The sequence below is a fragment of the Mastomys coucha genome, unplaced genomic scaffold, assembly GCF_008632895.1.
Source record: "Mastomys coucha isolate ucsf_1 unplaced genomic scaffold, UCSF_Mcou_1 pScaffold12, whole genome shotgun sequence".
NCBI lineage: Eukaryota > Metazoa > Chordata > Mammalia > Rodentia > Muridae > Mastomys > Mastomys coucha.
Window position 1 is genome coordinate 85262107 of NW_022196894.1, and position 16440 is coordinate 85278546.

The window sequence follows — 16440 nt, forward strand, 5'->3', positions numbered from 1 at the left end:
CTCTTACACATGAAACTGCCTGGGCCTGGTGTCTGTAGATGCTTCCTGCCGCGACTCAAAACCCATCAGATAAGGAGGGACAGTTCATACTCATCAAAGATAGGATCTACCCGGATGAACTCTCAATTCTGAACATTTTGCTCCAAATGCAAGGACATCCACATTCATAAAAGAAACTTTACTAAAGCTCAAAGCACATATTATACTGCACACAATAATAGTGTGGGATTTCAACACCCTACTCTCTATAATGGACAGATCATGGAAACAAACTAAACAGAGACATAGTGAAACTAACAGAAGTTATGAAACAAATAAATTTAACAGATATCTATAGAACATTTTATCCTAAAAAAAAAAGGATTTACCTTCTTCTCAGCACCTCATGGTACCTTCTCCAAAACTGACCATATAATTGGTCACAAAACTGGCCTCAACAGATACAAGAAGATTGAAATAATTCCATGCATCCAATCAGATCACCAAGGACTAAGGCTGGTCCTCAATAACATAAAAAATAGAATGCCCACATACATGTGGAAGCTGAACAACACTCTATTCAATGATAACTTGGTCAAGGAAGAAATAAAGAAAGAAATTAAAGACTTTTTAGAGTTTAATGAAAACGAAGCCACAACATACCCAATTTTATGGGACACAATGAAAGCAGTCCTAAGAGGAAAACTCATAGCTCTGAGTGCTTCCAAAAAGAAACTGGAGAGAGCACTAGCAGTTTGATAGCACATCTGAAAGCTCTAGAACAAAAAGAAGCAAATTCACCCAAGAGGGGTCGACGAGAACAGCAGGAAATAATTAAACTCAGGTTTAAATCAATCAAACAAAAAGAACTATATAAAGAATCATCCAAACCAGGAAAATCAACAAAATAGATAAAACCTTAGCCAGACTAACTAGAGGGCACAGAGACAGTATCCTAATTAACAAAATCAGAAATGAAAAGGGAGACATAACAAACAGAGGAAATAAAAAAAAAATCATCAGACCCTACTACAAAAGCCTATACTCAACAAAAATGGAAATCCTGGATGAAATGGACAATTTTCTAGATAGATACCAGGTACCAAAGTTAAATCAGGATCAGATCAACAATCTAAACAGTCCCATATCCCCTAAAGAAATAAAAACAGTCATTAATTGTCTCCCAACCAAAAAAGCCCAGGATCAGATCTGTTTAGTGCAGAGTTTTATCAGACCTTCAAAGAAGACCTAATACCAATACTCCTCAACTATTCCACAAAATAGAAACAGAAGGTACTCTATCCAATTTGTTCTATGAAGCCACATTTAGGTTCTGATACCTGAACCATGAAAAGACCTAACAAAGAAAAAGAACTTCAGACCAATTTCCCTCATGAATATCAATGCAAAAATTCTTGCAAACACATTCCAAGAACACATCAAAATGATCATCCATCATGACCAAGTAGGCTTCATCCCAGGGATGCAGGGATGATTCAATACACAGAAATCCATCAATGTAATCCATTATATAAACAAACCAAAAGAAAAAAACATATGATCATCTCATTAGATGCTGAGAAAGCAATTGACAAAAATCCAACACCCCTTTATGATAAAAGTCTTGGAAAGATCAGGAATTCAAGGCCCATACCTAAACATAGTAAAAGCAATATACAGCAAACCAGTAGCCAACATCAAACTAAATGGAGAGAAACTTGAAGCAGTTCCACTAAAATCAGGAACTAGACAAGGCTGCCCATTGTCTCCCTATGTATTCAAAATAGCACTTGAATCCTAGCCAGAGCAAATAGACAACAAAAGGAGATCAAAGGTGAAGGGGACCAGCCCAGATGGTCTCTCTTCCTCTGTGGGTAAATATACTAACTGGGTTAATTGGGTCCTGGGAAGGCAAACAGTTAACAAGGAAAGACACAGACGCCAGGTAGAAGTGATAAGAGAGAGAGAGCTTTACTGTAATTCACTCAGTATTTATAGTTAGGCTTGGGAACCAGACCCAGAGGAATTCGACACTTGCCCATATAACATAAACAGGAGAAAATCCATTAACACCAGACCAGAAGGAGATCTTGAAAGGAAGATCCAGTAAACCTTTAACATAAGCATGAGACCTGCTAAGTCTTTGATCTAAGGAGCAGCAGTCACGACTCTACACAGCAGGTGCTCAACTCCAGCTTGCAGCAGCCTGTGGGGCTGCTTTACAGAACCAAGTCACTCCCAAGCAACAAGGGGGGGGGGAAGGAGTCCACAAAAGGGATTCAAATTGGAAAGGAAGAAGTCAAATTATCACTATTTACTGATGATATGATGGTATACTTAAGTGATCCCAAAGATTCCACCAGAGAACTCTTAAACCTGATCACCAACTTCACCAAAGTAGTTGGATATAAAATTAACTCAAGCAAATCAGTGTCCTTCCTCTACACAAAAGATAAACAGGCTGAGAAAGAAATTGGGGAAACAACATCCTTCACAATAGTCACAAATAATATAAAATACCTGGTGTGTCTCTAACTAAGTAAGTGAAAATCTGTATTACTAGAACTTCAAGTTTCTGAAGAAAAAAAATAGAAGATCTCAGAAGATGGAAAGATCTCCCAAGCTCATGGATTGGCAGGATTAATATAGTAAAAATGGATATCTTGCCGAAAGCAATCTACAGATTCAATGCAATCCCCATCAAAATTCCAACCTAACTCTTCACAGACTTAGAAAGAGCAATTTGCAAATTCATCTGGAATAACAAAAAACCTGGGAGAATGAAAACTATTCTCAATAATAAAAGAACCTCTGGTGATGGTGGAATCACCATCCCAGATTGTAAACTGTACTACAGAGCAATTGTGATTAAAAACTGCATGGTATTGTTACAGTGACAGGCAGGTGGATCAATGGAATAGAATTGAAGACCCAGAAATGTATCCACACACCTGTGGTCACTTGATCATTGACAAAGGAGCTAAAACCATCCAGTGGAAAAAAGACAGCATGTTCAAAAAATGATGCTGGCTCAACTGGCGGTTAGCATGTAGAAAAATGCAAATTGATCCACTCCTATGTCCTTGTACAAAGCTCAAGTCCAAGTGGGTCAAGGACCTCCACATAAAATCAGATACACTGAAACTAATAGGAAAGAAAGTGGGGAAGAGCCTCGAGCACATGGGCACAGAGGAAAATTCCCTGAACAGAACACCAATATCTTATGCTCTAAGATCAAGACTTGACAAATTGGACTTCATAAAATTGCAAAGCGTCTGTCAAAGGCAAAGGACAGTGTCAATAGGACAAAATGGTAACCAACAGATTGGGAAAATATCATTACCAATTCTATATCCCATAGAGGGCTAATATTCAATATTTATAAAAAATTCAAGAAATTAGACTCCAGAGAACTAAATAACTCTATTAAAATATGGGCTACAGAGCTAAACAAAGAATTCTCAACTGAGAGATGTCTGAGAAGTACTTAAAGAAATGTTCAACATCCTTAGTCATCAGGGAAATGCAAATTAAAACAATCCTGAGATTCCACCTCACACCAGTCAGAATGGCTAAGATCAAAAACTCAGGTGACAGCAGATGCTGGAGAGGTTGTGGAGAAAGAGGAACACTCCTTCATTGCTGGTGGGACTGCAAGCTGGTACAACCACTCTGGAAATCAGTTTGGCAGTTCCTCCAGAAATTGGACATAGTACTACCAGAGGACCCAGCTATACCACTCCTGGGCATATACCCAGAAGATGCTTCAACATGTAATAAGGACACATGCTCCACCATGTTCATAGCAGCCTTACTTATAATAGCCAGAACCTGGAAACAACCCAGATGTCCCTCAACAGAGGAATGGATACAGAAATTGTGGTACATCTACACAATGGAGTACTATTCAGCTACTAAAAACAATGAATTTATGAAATTCTTAGGCAAATGGATGGATCTGGAGGATATCATCCTGAGTGAGGTAACCCAATCACAAAGTAACACACATGGTATGCATTCTCTGATAAGTGAATATTAGCCCAGAAGCTCAGAATACCCAAGATACAATCCACAAATCACAAGAAACACAAAAAGAAGGAAGACCAAAGTGTGGATACTTTGATTCTTCTTACAAGGGGGAACAAAATTTCCATGGAAGGAGTTGCAGAGACAACATGTGGAGCAGAGACTGATGGAAGGACAATCCAGAGACTGCCCCACCTGGGAATTCTTCCCATATACAATCACCAATCCCAGACACTATTGTGGATGCCCGCAAGCACTGGCTGACAGGAGCCTGATACAGCTGTCTCCTGAGAGGCTCTGCCAGTGCCTGACAAATACAGAAGTGGATGCTCACAGCATCCATTGGACTGAGCACAGGGTCCCCACTGAAGGAGCTAGAGAAAGGACCCAAGGAGCTGAAGGGGTTTGCAGTCCCATAGGAGGAACAACAATATGAACTAACCAGTACCCCCAGAGCTCCCTCATGGCTCCAGGTGCATATGCAGTAGAGGATGACCTAGTCATTCTTCAATGGGAGGAGAGACCCTTGGTCCTGTGAAGGTTCTATGCCCCAGTGTAGGGGAATGCCAGGCCCAGGAAGCTGAAGAGGGTGGGTTGTTGAGCAGGGGAAGGGGAGAGGGAATAGGAGGGTTTTTTTTCCAAAGGGGAAACCAGGAAAGGAGAGAACATTTGAAATGTAAATAAAGAAAATATCTAATAAAAAAATAAAAAGATAAAAAATAGAAGATTCTTACTAGGGAAGTAAGTTTCTTTAAGTAAGTAGTTTTCAGGTTAACATTGATGTAAATCCTCACCCTGTTATGGCCCACAATCAGAGTGAACAGGTATTGATTTGGAAATATACATTTTGGTATACATATGAGGTTTGTGTTCATTTATATGTAAATGTTTAGTATATGTTTAGGGAATTATGTATATTATGTTCAATTGTGTACATGCATATGCATATGTTATAGATATATGTCTATGTACATAAATGTACTGAGTATATATAAATGTGAACATATATACATAGGTGTATATATGAATGCATATATATGCATATAGATAAGTAGGGTATGTATGTGTGTGTATGATGGGTGTTCATGTGTATTTATGTGTGTTTGGAGGATATGCTATGGGTCACCTTGGGAAATTGCCTTACTTTCTGGCAGTATCAACCTAGAAGCACATGTTAGATTATCTCAGGCAGAATCAGTATCTCTTGCCAATACCTGAGAAGGAGCAACTTTACAAGTTTAACTGAGGTTTGGGGCTGGGCTGTGACCAGGTGGCATGAGTATTTACATGTGAGAGAGGGGAATTAAGATGTATAGATAATGTTTGGTCTAGAAGTAACTGTGATGACTTGAAGATGACACGCTCTCTGTGGGCTCACATCCCTGGCAGATAAGTGTATTTATGGAAATATTTGGAGACATAATATTGGTTTCATTAGTTTGCTTTTTTCCTCTTCTGATTTCATTTTTCCCACTGCTGCCTGAAATTCAACCACACCCTTGGACCCCAGCATATTGCCTAAGGGGAGAGAACTAGTAAGAGTTTCAAAAGTCTGAACCTTAGGGAAATGCAGAAGAACTGAGGCGAAGAAAATGTTATGAGAAAACACTTTCAGTTAGCCTTTGTCGCATGACAAACTTCTCCAGAATTTCCCGGCTAACACAAACATCATTTATTGTTGCCTGAACTCTGCTGATCAGAATTAGCCTAGGTGACTGTGGCTACAGGAGACTCTCACTTGGAAGGCAACTTATAGAAGGCTGCATGGCCTCTGTCTATGTCTAGGGACTGGCTGATAGTTGGGGATACAGATGATGTTCATGAATCTCCATCCTGTGTATTCTGACCTTGATTTTGTCACACTTTAGCAGTGGGCCTCCCCTTACCTGTCAATCACCTGTCTTCTCAGGCCTGTTCCAGAGTTGCCACAGAATCCCTTTTATTTGCAAAAGAAAGATACAATAGCATCCTGGATTTAAGGAGTGGAAAGTCAGCTTCTATTCTGATAGGAGGAGCCAATAAGATACCTCACAAGGAGGATACTGCTGGAAAGTGAAGGAAAATTACAGGCATCTGTCCAGTCTGCTATATGCATCATGAAAGACTGGGGTGCCTTGGAATTGAGAGCTGGATGAAACCCTTGTCTGCTAACAGGAAAAATAAATATAGGTGTTCCCTTTCCCATTTGGGCGAAAGGTGAGAAGCCAGACATTAAGTGATAATAATAGTGCCTGAAACAATGCTTTTGGGAAAGAGTTGTGAAAAGTATGCAGAATCCCACTTATGTTTGTGGAATCAGAGAGAAAGACACCCACAGGGCCCAGATGCTCTTAGAAGCACGCTGATGAAATTTGCAAAGAGACAAATGGGCCACAGTGACCATAACAGAGCTCCTCTCTCCCAGCCAGCCATGGCAAGTTATAGATAGTCTGAGCTGCTGAAGCTGAAACAGGACATGTGTGACAGGTCACAGATGCTATCTAGAAAGCCCTTGAGGGGCTGAGGAGATGCGTCGATGGGTAAACATTTGTCATGCAAGCATGGAACCTTATTTTAATTCTAAGATCACACATAAAATGCCAGGTGTGGTGGTAAGTGGTTGGAGTCTTTGTATTGTTGAGATAGAGACAGGTCAATCCCTGGGGCACACCGGCCAGCTAGCCTTGCCTAAGCTGTGAGCCTCAGGTCCCAGTTAGAGAGGTTGAACTCTGATCTCCACATGCATGTATGCATGTTCTTACATAAACTTACACACGCGCAGTCTGAACGTGCCCTGCTTCTCCACAATGTAAAGTTGTTGAGCGGATTGACTGCCAGAGACTGAGACCTTTTCTGCTCCTGTCTTCCTAATACGCCAGCACAAGGACGCCATGGCAAAGAAATATCAGTAGGTATGGGCCATTGAGAAGAAAAGACATTCTGAGATTATATTTTTGCTATCCCACCTGAGTAAAGCCTGAAAAATGGTAGCTGAGACTCAGTATACCTTCTGTAGGAGGTAAGAGGAACACACATACAAATTCCCAAGTGATTTTTTTATTAACTCTTATTATTTTCTTCAAGGTATTATGAAGGGGGAAATATATAGGAAGCGTTTTCTATGGAGCTTTGGGCAGTCGCGGTGGACAGTGCTAGAGGGCAGTTTCCATGGCATCCTTCAGGTCTGGCTACTCTCCTACAGGTCACCGTTTTGACTCCATAGAAGGCAATCTTCCTATTTTAGAAAGAGCCAATGCTCAGAATGTGGTTCCGTTGCTCTTGCCCTGGAAGGAAATCTTTGAAGCGTAGCTAGAGCTGACTGTGGCCACAGGGAAGGAGTCACGAGTGCCAAGTGGGACTGGAGAAGTCTGTGAGAGTCTCCGAAGTGCCACGCTAGAAGTTATTTGTATTCAAGATGAGCTAGGCTTCTGACACCAAGGCTGCACATTTGCAGAATGTGGGACAGCCACTGGGAATGTCAGGAGTTTCTAGTTATTTTTCATGATGAAGGTGCCAACATGTCTGTGCTTATGTTAAATCTGAAAGCACCTTTGCTGGAAATGGGAAGAGATGAAGCCATACATTGAACAAACTCTGACCTGAAAAGGTGAAAGGTTGGGGCGACTCATGGAGAAATGCAACTCCTGGAGCCTAGGGTTTTTTTTAGATTGTTGCGGTTCTGAGTCTAGTAAGGCAGGGGCTGGTGTGACAGGTTGAATGAGTGAGAAGTGTCACTGGGCTGAATGAAAGGTGATTTATCTTTAGGACAATGTAAAGCTTTTTTGTACAATAAAGGTCCCCAGTCAAACCCCAGGAGAATGGGAAGAACCAGGTCCTTGGGCAAGGGGCTGTCTGGGGAAGAATAAAGAAGCATTCGTTTAGGAATGGGCAAACTGTCCTGTGGGAAGGGTTTGTAGACACAATGGAAACCAGCCCCAAGTTCTCCTTTGGCAACTAACGTTCTCTAGCTCTCCCATCTTACTCCCTTAGCTCTATTTTCATTCTGTATAAAATGGAGGCAAATAATAGTGCAAACAAACTATGGAGTGCCAAAGTGTCTGTGTGTATGTTAATCTAAAGGCACTGGTGCTGGAAATGGCGAGAAGTAAAGCAGTAGAGCATCCGTTATTTGTCTCGGCGATCTGTCTGGAAGATGGCTCTTCTTAGAGAGCTGTTCTTGAGAGAAGGCAGGAGCAGAAGAGAGCGTGCTGAACTGGTCCACGTGGCCTGTCCTGTTACACGGATAGTGCTGGTCCGTGTGGCCTGTCCTGTTCTGTTACACGGATAGTGCTTCATGGGGGCTGGCACCAAGGGAACTAGGTATTTGCTTTAGGCTCCACATGAAAGGAGTGCCCAAAACTCAGTCTTCAAGATAGGTATTATTTTAATGTATGTTTTTAACAGGAAAAAACAGTACAAGAAGCAGCAAGGTGAGCCAATTGCCTAAGTTTTAAGTAAAGTTGGGATCATGAAAAGGACCCCGCTGAGCTGTGTTGGAGCCTGAGGCAGAAAAAAAAGCCAGGAGTGCCGACTTCTCTTTATTGAAAAGTTTGTTATTTTATTCACTAGGACCTTTTGTATGATAGTGATTTTTAAAAAGTACACACATCACTGAGCTTGGGCATCTGTTTAAATAGTAAACCCTCATTTGGTTTCCTTTTTTTTTTTTTTTTATCAAATCATCCTCAAATCCACCTTGGCAAGTCCTGCTGTAAGCTACATTTTTATATCTGAAAATGTGTAGAGAGTATATGTATTTGTTTTATGTGGACACTATAACCAATTATAACAAATTTAAGGGTTAAAAAACAGCTCATAATTATCCTGTCTACAGGATAATTATGAGAAATGCAGGGACGGGAGATGGAGTAGAGACTGAGGGAATGACCAACCAATAACCAACGCAACTTGAGGCCCATCTCATGGGCAAGCACTAACTCCTGACACTTAATGATACTGTGTTATGCTTGCAGACATGGGTCTTGTATGTCTGTCCTCTGAGAGGCTCCACCTGGCAGCTGACTCAGACAGATGCAGACACCCACAGCCAAACAGCGGATGGAGCTTGGGGACTCTTATGGAAGAATAAGAGGAAGGTCTGTGATCCTGGAGGGGATAGGAACTCTACAGGAAGACCAACAGAGTCAACTAACCTGGACCCTTGGGGCTCCCAGGGGCTGAACCATCAAACAAAGAATATACACAGGCTGGACCTAGACCTCCTGCACCTATGTAGCAGATGAGAAGCGTGGCCTTCATGTGGGTCCCAAACAACTGGAGCAGGGACTCTCCCAAAAGCTGTTGCCTGTACGTGGGATATGTTCTTCTAGCTGAGGTGCTTTGTCTGGCTTCCATGGTAGAGGAAGCACCTAGCCTCGCTGAGACTTGATGTGTCAGGGTGGGAGCATACCTGGGGAGCATCCGCACAGACGAGAAGGGAAGGGGGAAGGACGGAAGGGTTGCCAGAGGGAATGATTGGGGGGGGGGGGTAGTGAGAAGGATGTAAAATGAATAAGTAAAAAAAAAATTAAAATGTATATGACAATAAGCTAGGACAAAAAATGCTTGATTGTGCATAAACTTAAAACAAATGGCCTCTGCAAAGGAAACAGGGTAGGGTTTCAGTTGAAGTCCGTCTTGTGATTATTTTCTAGTGGTGGCGCACGCCTTTAATCCCAGCACTTGGGACGCAGAGGCAGGCGGATTTCTGAGTTCGAGGCCAGCCTGGTCTACAGAGTGAGTTCTAAGACAGCCGGGGCTATACAGAGAAACCTTGTCTTGAAAAACCAAAAGAAAAAATGCTCATATTTACTCGTACAGTTATGGAAGTCATATTCGCAAGTCAGTTTCCCTGAGTTGGGATCCAGGAGCTATCAGGATGCTGCTCACTCTGGAACTGTTGAGAGATTTCCCATTTCCTGCTCTTTCAGAATCTACAACTGTGTCCGCCCATTCTTTGGCTTTGGACTCCTTTCATGTCAACACCTTTGTGGTCACACTGTCTTCTCTGGTCCTCATTGCTCCCTTTAGATTTCTTCAAAAATGAGAGTGGTTTTATTTAGGGGTCACCAGTGAGTCTGGAATAATCTTCCCAACCTAACATATGCCCCTTGTGTCAGTAAACTCTCCTTAGCCATGCACAGTACAGGCTGTGGCTACTGTGGCTGAACGGACTTGAGGACTGTTGATCAGCTTCCATCAGCTGGGCAGGACAGGTTGGTTACATTGATGTTGACCAGCTTCTGGCCCTGTTGCCAGAGACTACTGATGTCTCTGTAGGAGCAGCAGGTAGGAGAGGAGGAGATGACAGCAAGAAACATAAATTTCTACTTTCTTTATGGGCCTGCCTAGTATGGGATTAGGGACAAAATAGGAAAGACGGTTGGTAATTGGTATTATTTTATTTTATTATTAGATATTTTATTTATTGATATTTCAAATGATATCTCCTCTCCTGGTTACTTCTCCAAAAAAATATCAAAACAAAAACAAAAACAAAAACAAACCCTGTTTCCTCCGCCCTCCCCCTGCTCACCAACTGGCCCTCTCCTGCTTCCTGGCCCTGGCATTCCCCTACACTGGGGCATAGAACCTTCACAGGACTAGGGCCTCTCCTTCCATTGATGACTGACTAGGACATCCTCTGCTATACATGTGGTGATGGAGCCATGAGTCCCACCATGTGTGCTCTTTGTTTGATGGTTTAGTCCCTGGGAACTCTGAGGATACTAGTTAGTTCATATTATTGTTCATCCTAAGGGGCTGCAAACCCTTCAGCACCTTGGGCCTTCAGCACCTTGGGTCCTTTCTCTAGCTCCTTCACTGGGGACCCTATGCTCAGTCCAATGGATGGTTGTGAGTCTCTACTTCTGTATTAGTCAGGTATTGTCAAAGCCTCTCAGGAGACAGCTATATCAGGCTCCTGTCAAACAACACTTGCTGACATCCACAATAGTGTCTGGGTTTGATGATTGAATACGGAAAGGATTCCCAGATGTAACAGTCTTTGGATTGTCCTTTTAGTCTCTGCTCCATAGTTTATAACTCCTTAGATGGGTACTTTGTTCCCCCTTCTAAGAAGGAACAAAGCATCCACACTTTGATCTTTCTTCTCCTTGAATTTCTTGTGGTTTGTGGGTTGTGTTTTTGGTATTCTGAGCTTCTGGGCTAATATCCAGAGAGTGATAATATCACTTATCAGAGAGTGTATACCATGTGTGTTCTTTTGTGATTGGGTTGCCTCACTCAGGATTACATTCTCCAGATCCATCCATTTTCCTAGGAATTTTACAAATTCATTGTTTTTAGTAAGTGAATAGTACTCCATTGTGTAGATGTACCACATTTTCTGCATCCATTCCTCTGTTGAGGGACATTTGTTTTTTTTCCAGCTTCTGACTATTATAAATAAGGCTGCTGTGAACATAGTGGAGCATGTGTCCTTATTACATGTTAGAGCATCTTCTAGGTATATGCCCAGGAGTGGTATAGCTGGGTCCTCTGGTAGTACTATGTCCAATTTCCCGAGGAACCGCCAAACTGATTTCCAGCATGGTTGTACCAGCTTGTAGTCCCACCAGCAATGAAGGAGTACTCCTCTTTCTTCACAACCTCCCCAGCATCTGCTGTCACCTGAGTTTTTGATCTTAGCCATTCTGACTGGTATGAGGTTGAATCTCAGTGTTGTTTTAATTTGTGTTTCCCTGATGACTAAGGATGTTGAACATTTCTTTAGGTGCTTCTCAGTCATTTGGTATTCCTCAAATACTTTCTTTGTTTAGCTCTATACCTCATTTTTTAATAGGGTTATTTGATTCTCTGGAGTCTAACTTCTTGAGTTCTTTGTATATATTGGATATTAGTCCTCTATCAAATCTAGGATTGGTAAAGATCTTTTCCCAATTTGTTGGTTGCTGTTTTGTCCTATTAACAGTGTCCTTTGCTTTACAGAAGCTTTGTAATTTTATGAGTTCCCATTTGTCAATTCTTGATCTTAGAGCATAAGCTATTGATGCTCTGTTCAGGAAATTTTCCTCTGTTCCCATGTATTCGAGGCTCTTCCCCACTTTCTTTTCTATTAGTTTCAGTGTATCTGGTTTGATGTGGAGGTCCCTGATCCACTTGGACTTGAGCTTTGTACAAGGAGATAGGAGTAGATCGATTTGCATTCTTCTACATGCTAACCACCAGTTGAGCCAGCACCATTTGTTGAAAATGCTGTCTTTTTTCCATGGGCTGGTTTTAGCTCCTTTGTCAAAGATGAAGTGACCATAGGTACGTGAGTTCATTTCTGGGTCTTCAATTCTATTCCATTGATCTGCCTCCCTGGCACTGTACCAATACCATGCAGTTTTTTTTTTTTTTTTTTTTTTTTTTTTTTTTTTTTTTTTTTTTTTTTTTTTTTTTTTTATCACAATTGCTCCGTAGTATAGCTTAAGGTCTGGGATAGTGATTCCACCAGAGGTTCTTTTATTGTTGAGAATAGTTTTCCTATCCTAGGTATTTTTGTTATTCCAGATGAATTTGCAAATTACTCTTTCCAAGTCTGTGAAGAATTGAGTTGGAATTTTGGTGGAGATTGCATTGAATCTGTAGATTGCTTTTGGCAAGATAGCCACTTTTACTATATTAATCCTGCCAATCCATGAGCATGGGAGATCTTTCCATCTTCTGAGATCTTCAGTTTCCTTCTTCAGAGACTTGAAGTTCTTGTCATACAGACCTTTTACTTGCTTAGTTAGAGTCACAACAAGGTATTTTATATTATTTGTGACTATTGTGAAGGGAGTTGTTTCCCTAATTTCTTTCTCAGCCTGCTAATCCTTTGTGTAGAGGAAGGCCATTCACTTGCTTGAGTTAATTTTATATCTAGCTACTTTGCTGAAGTTGTTTATCATGTTTAGGAGCTGTCTGGTAGAATTTTTGGGGTCACTTAAGTATACTATCATATCATCAGCAAATAGTGATAATTTGACTTCTTCCTTTCCAATTCATGTCCCTTTCACTTCCTTTTGTTGTCTAATTGCTCTGGCTAGGACTTTGAGTAAAATATTGAATAGGTAGGGAGAGAGTGGGCAGCCTTGTCTAGTCCCTGATTTTAGTGGGATTGCTTCAAATTTCTCTCCATTTAGTTTGATGTTAGCTACTGGTTTGTTGTATATTGCTTTAACTATGTTTAAGTATGGGCCTTGAATTCCTGATCTTTCCAAGACTTTTATCATGAAGGGATGTTGGATTTTGTCAAGTGCTTTCTCAGCATGTAATGAGATGATCATATGGTTTTCTTCTTTGAGTTTGTTTATATAGTGAATTATGTTGATGGATTTCTGAATATTGAATCATCCCCACATCCCTGGGATGAAGCCTACTTGACTATGATGGATGATCATTTTGATGTGTTCTTGGATTCAGTTTGCAATTATTTGAATGGAGGAAATGGAGGGTGGATTTGCACAAAACACAGTTTATGTGTGTATGACATTCTCATTCAAACAAAATCCATGCTGAGATATATATATATATATGTATATGTATATGAGATATATATATATGTGTGTGTATATATATGTATATAGATAAATACACATAAGTATATATGTATATATATATATACTGTTCTAATTTTTTTATTATTTTTATTCTTTTTCTCCCTTTTGCAGAATTTTGCTGCTTAGGGCAAGGTTCAGTCTGCAGAGGGAGCGATGGCCTTTCAGGCTCTGCAGGTCATGGCAAGCTTTGTTTCAATGCGTATCTGCTCTGCTGTTGTAGTAAACAGTTATGAATAATACATGAAGAAATGAAATGTATCTATACCCTAATAAAACTTCATGGACACAGGGCTCTTCATTTTTATATATTTTGTACATGTAATGAAATATTTTTGATATTTCCAATCATTTGTAAGTGCTAACATGCAGAGTGTATCACGCATTTTTAGCATCTCAGAAATGTATAGACAAGTGGGCTATGTCTTCTGCTCTCTTACCAGAATGCTAAGGTCACATTTTATAGCTTATTCCAGGACGGCATCTTGAGGGCAAAATGAGGTAATATGGCCCAATGTTACTCAATTTAGATGCCTGTTTTGTAAATATAGTACCCCTAAATTCATCTAATCTATCCTAACATCTATAAGAGATGTAAGAGATTGTAAGAGAAATTGCTGGGATTAGATATTAACATAGCATGGTGGCTAGTAGTCTATTAATACCTTCCAGAAGCTTTTATTGTAGTTACAAGGAATGTTAAGTCAGACACAGGGGTGGACAATGAATGGTAATTAAGAGGCTGATGAGTTTATCCCTCAACGTTTATCCCTCTGCCTTGCAGCCTTTGGTTAGACTCTGACGCATCAGTCCTGATCTTGAACCCCTCCCCCATTATCCTTATCCTTTTCTTTTCTTATACTTCCATTATGTGTGTATTTCTTCCTCTTTGTTTTCCCTCAATGGAATATAAATTCCTCATTCCTTATTGGTTCCCTAGCACCTTCTCATACTGCTGCATGGATGTGTTCATACATAAAAAGTTCTCTAAAGTTATACATTGAAATTAAACATACTTAATAAAACAGAAATTTAGTATGAATCTATTGTGCTTTTACATGTCATATACTTTTGATCTAGTTAATAAATAGCAGCAGCCAGAATGGCCACATTGTAAAATACTGCTTTTGGGAAATAGGTATTTCCTCTCTCATCCATCATGTTGGCTCTGGACTCTGCTAATCAGAAAGTAAAACAAAACATCACGGCCTGGAGACAAAACAGAGTATTAGTGAAACACTGTCAGTGACCGGGTGATGGTGGGTCCCCAGGCAAACAGGTTTACACAGGTAAACCGATCACATCTTTGCTTTCTGAATGCAAAGTGCAACTCCCAAAGAGACTCCTCTAGCCAACCATTAGACTGAGCCAGGGGACTCAAATGGAAGAGCTAGGGGAATTACTGAAGGAGCTGAAGGGGATTGCAACCCTATAAGAACATTACCAACTAACTGGACCACCCAGAGCTCCCAGGGACTAATCCATCAACCAAAGAGTACACATGGAGGGAGCCAGGACTCCAGATACATACATAGTAGAGGATGGCATTATATAACATCAATGGGAGGGGAGGGAGGCTTGATGCTCCAGCACAGGGAGATGTTAGAAGAGTGAGGCAGGAGTGGGTGAATGGATAGAGGAGCACTCTGATAGAGTCAAAGGGGAGGGAGGAGAGAGGATGGGATGGGAAGGTTGGTGGAGGGGTAACTGGGAAGGGGGAATATCATCTGAAATGCAAACAAATAAATGATTAATAAAAAGACACAATCCCGGTTCACTGAAGAGGAAATGAGATCTCAGGATATTTAAAATGACCTTCTTATTGTATAAAGAATATTCTTTTTCTGGATTGCTGATCTCTAATATCAACAAAAGAAAGAATATTTTCAGAAGCATGGAAGGATTTAGGACTTTCTAGCACCCTTCCACAGAATCTCTATCTGATACATTGTCATGGGGGAAGTTAATAGAATGGAAGAGCGGTTGCTATAGCTTTGAGAGACCCAGATGTCATCAGCATTTGGTTTGGATGATTGTGGCAGTGGGATGTGTACACAAAATACTGTGTGGATGTTAGGCCAAAGATGTCAATGAACAATTGAGCAACTTGGCTTCTGTGTCAAGGGGATGCTCTCCTGCCGTGCAAGCAGTAGCGCATGAAGGCTTGGAAATTAAAAGCCCTAACCACACGTCCACAACCATTCAAGCTACTTTATTTTTCAAGTGAAGTGAAACTCAAACACAAATAGCCAAGAGGGTGAAATTTAAATTAAACTTCAGAATCGTTTTGTGTTGGAATCAGCTATAGTGTTTCTAAGCCTGCTGATAATGCTGCCTGTCTTGGGAGCCTAGAAAAATAACCCTATATAAGAATCTCCCTTGACACTATAGTCTCAGTTTATATGCTGTGCACACATTGGAAATACAAGCTTGTGATGTAACCTTCTAGAAGGAGTTTCTAAGCTGGGACAGCCACATATGACCTTCTTCTCTATGGTGCTATAGTACACAACAGGATCTCAGGCAATGGCAATTTGGGCTTTCTTATTAGGTTGCTGTCCTTAGAAATGCCACATTAAACAACAATGACAGGAGCAGCAGCAGCAACAATGGCGGGGTGGGGTTGGGGCTTGGGGGGTGGGAAACTGACTATGAGAAACTTGCTTGTAATTCTAGCTCTAGTGAGGTTCAGACAGGCAGGTCCCAGGTATAGCTGGTCGACAAGCCTAGCCTACCTGACAAGGGAGTTCCAGGCCAATGAAAGAACTTTTCTCAAACAAGAGCAAACAAAGGAATATATGGACAGAACAAAATGGGATGGCATTCTAATGATGGATAGACATCCTGTTCTGCTTTATGTGTTGGATAAGCATCCTTAGGCTGTAGACTGTCTTTTCTTCCACTTAAGTCT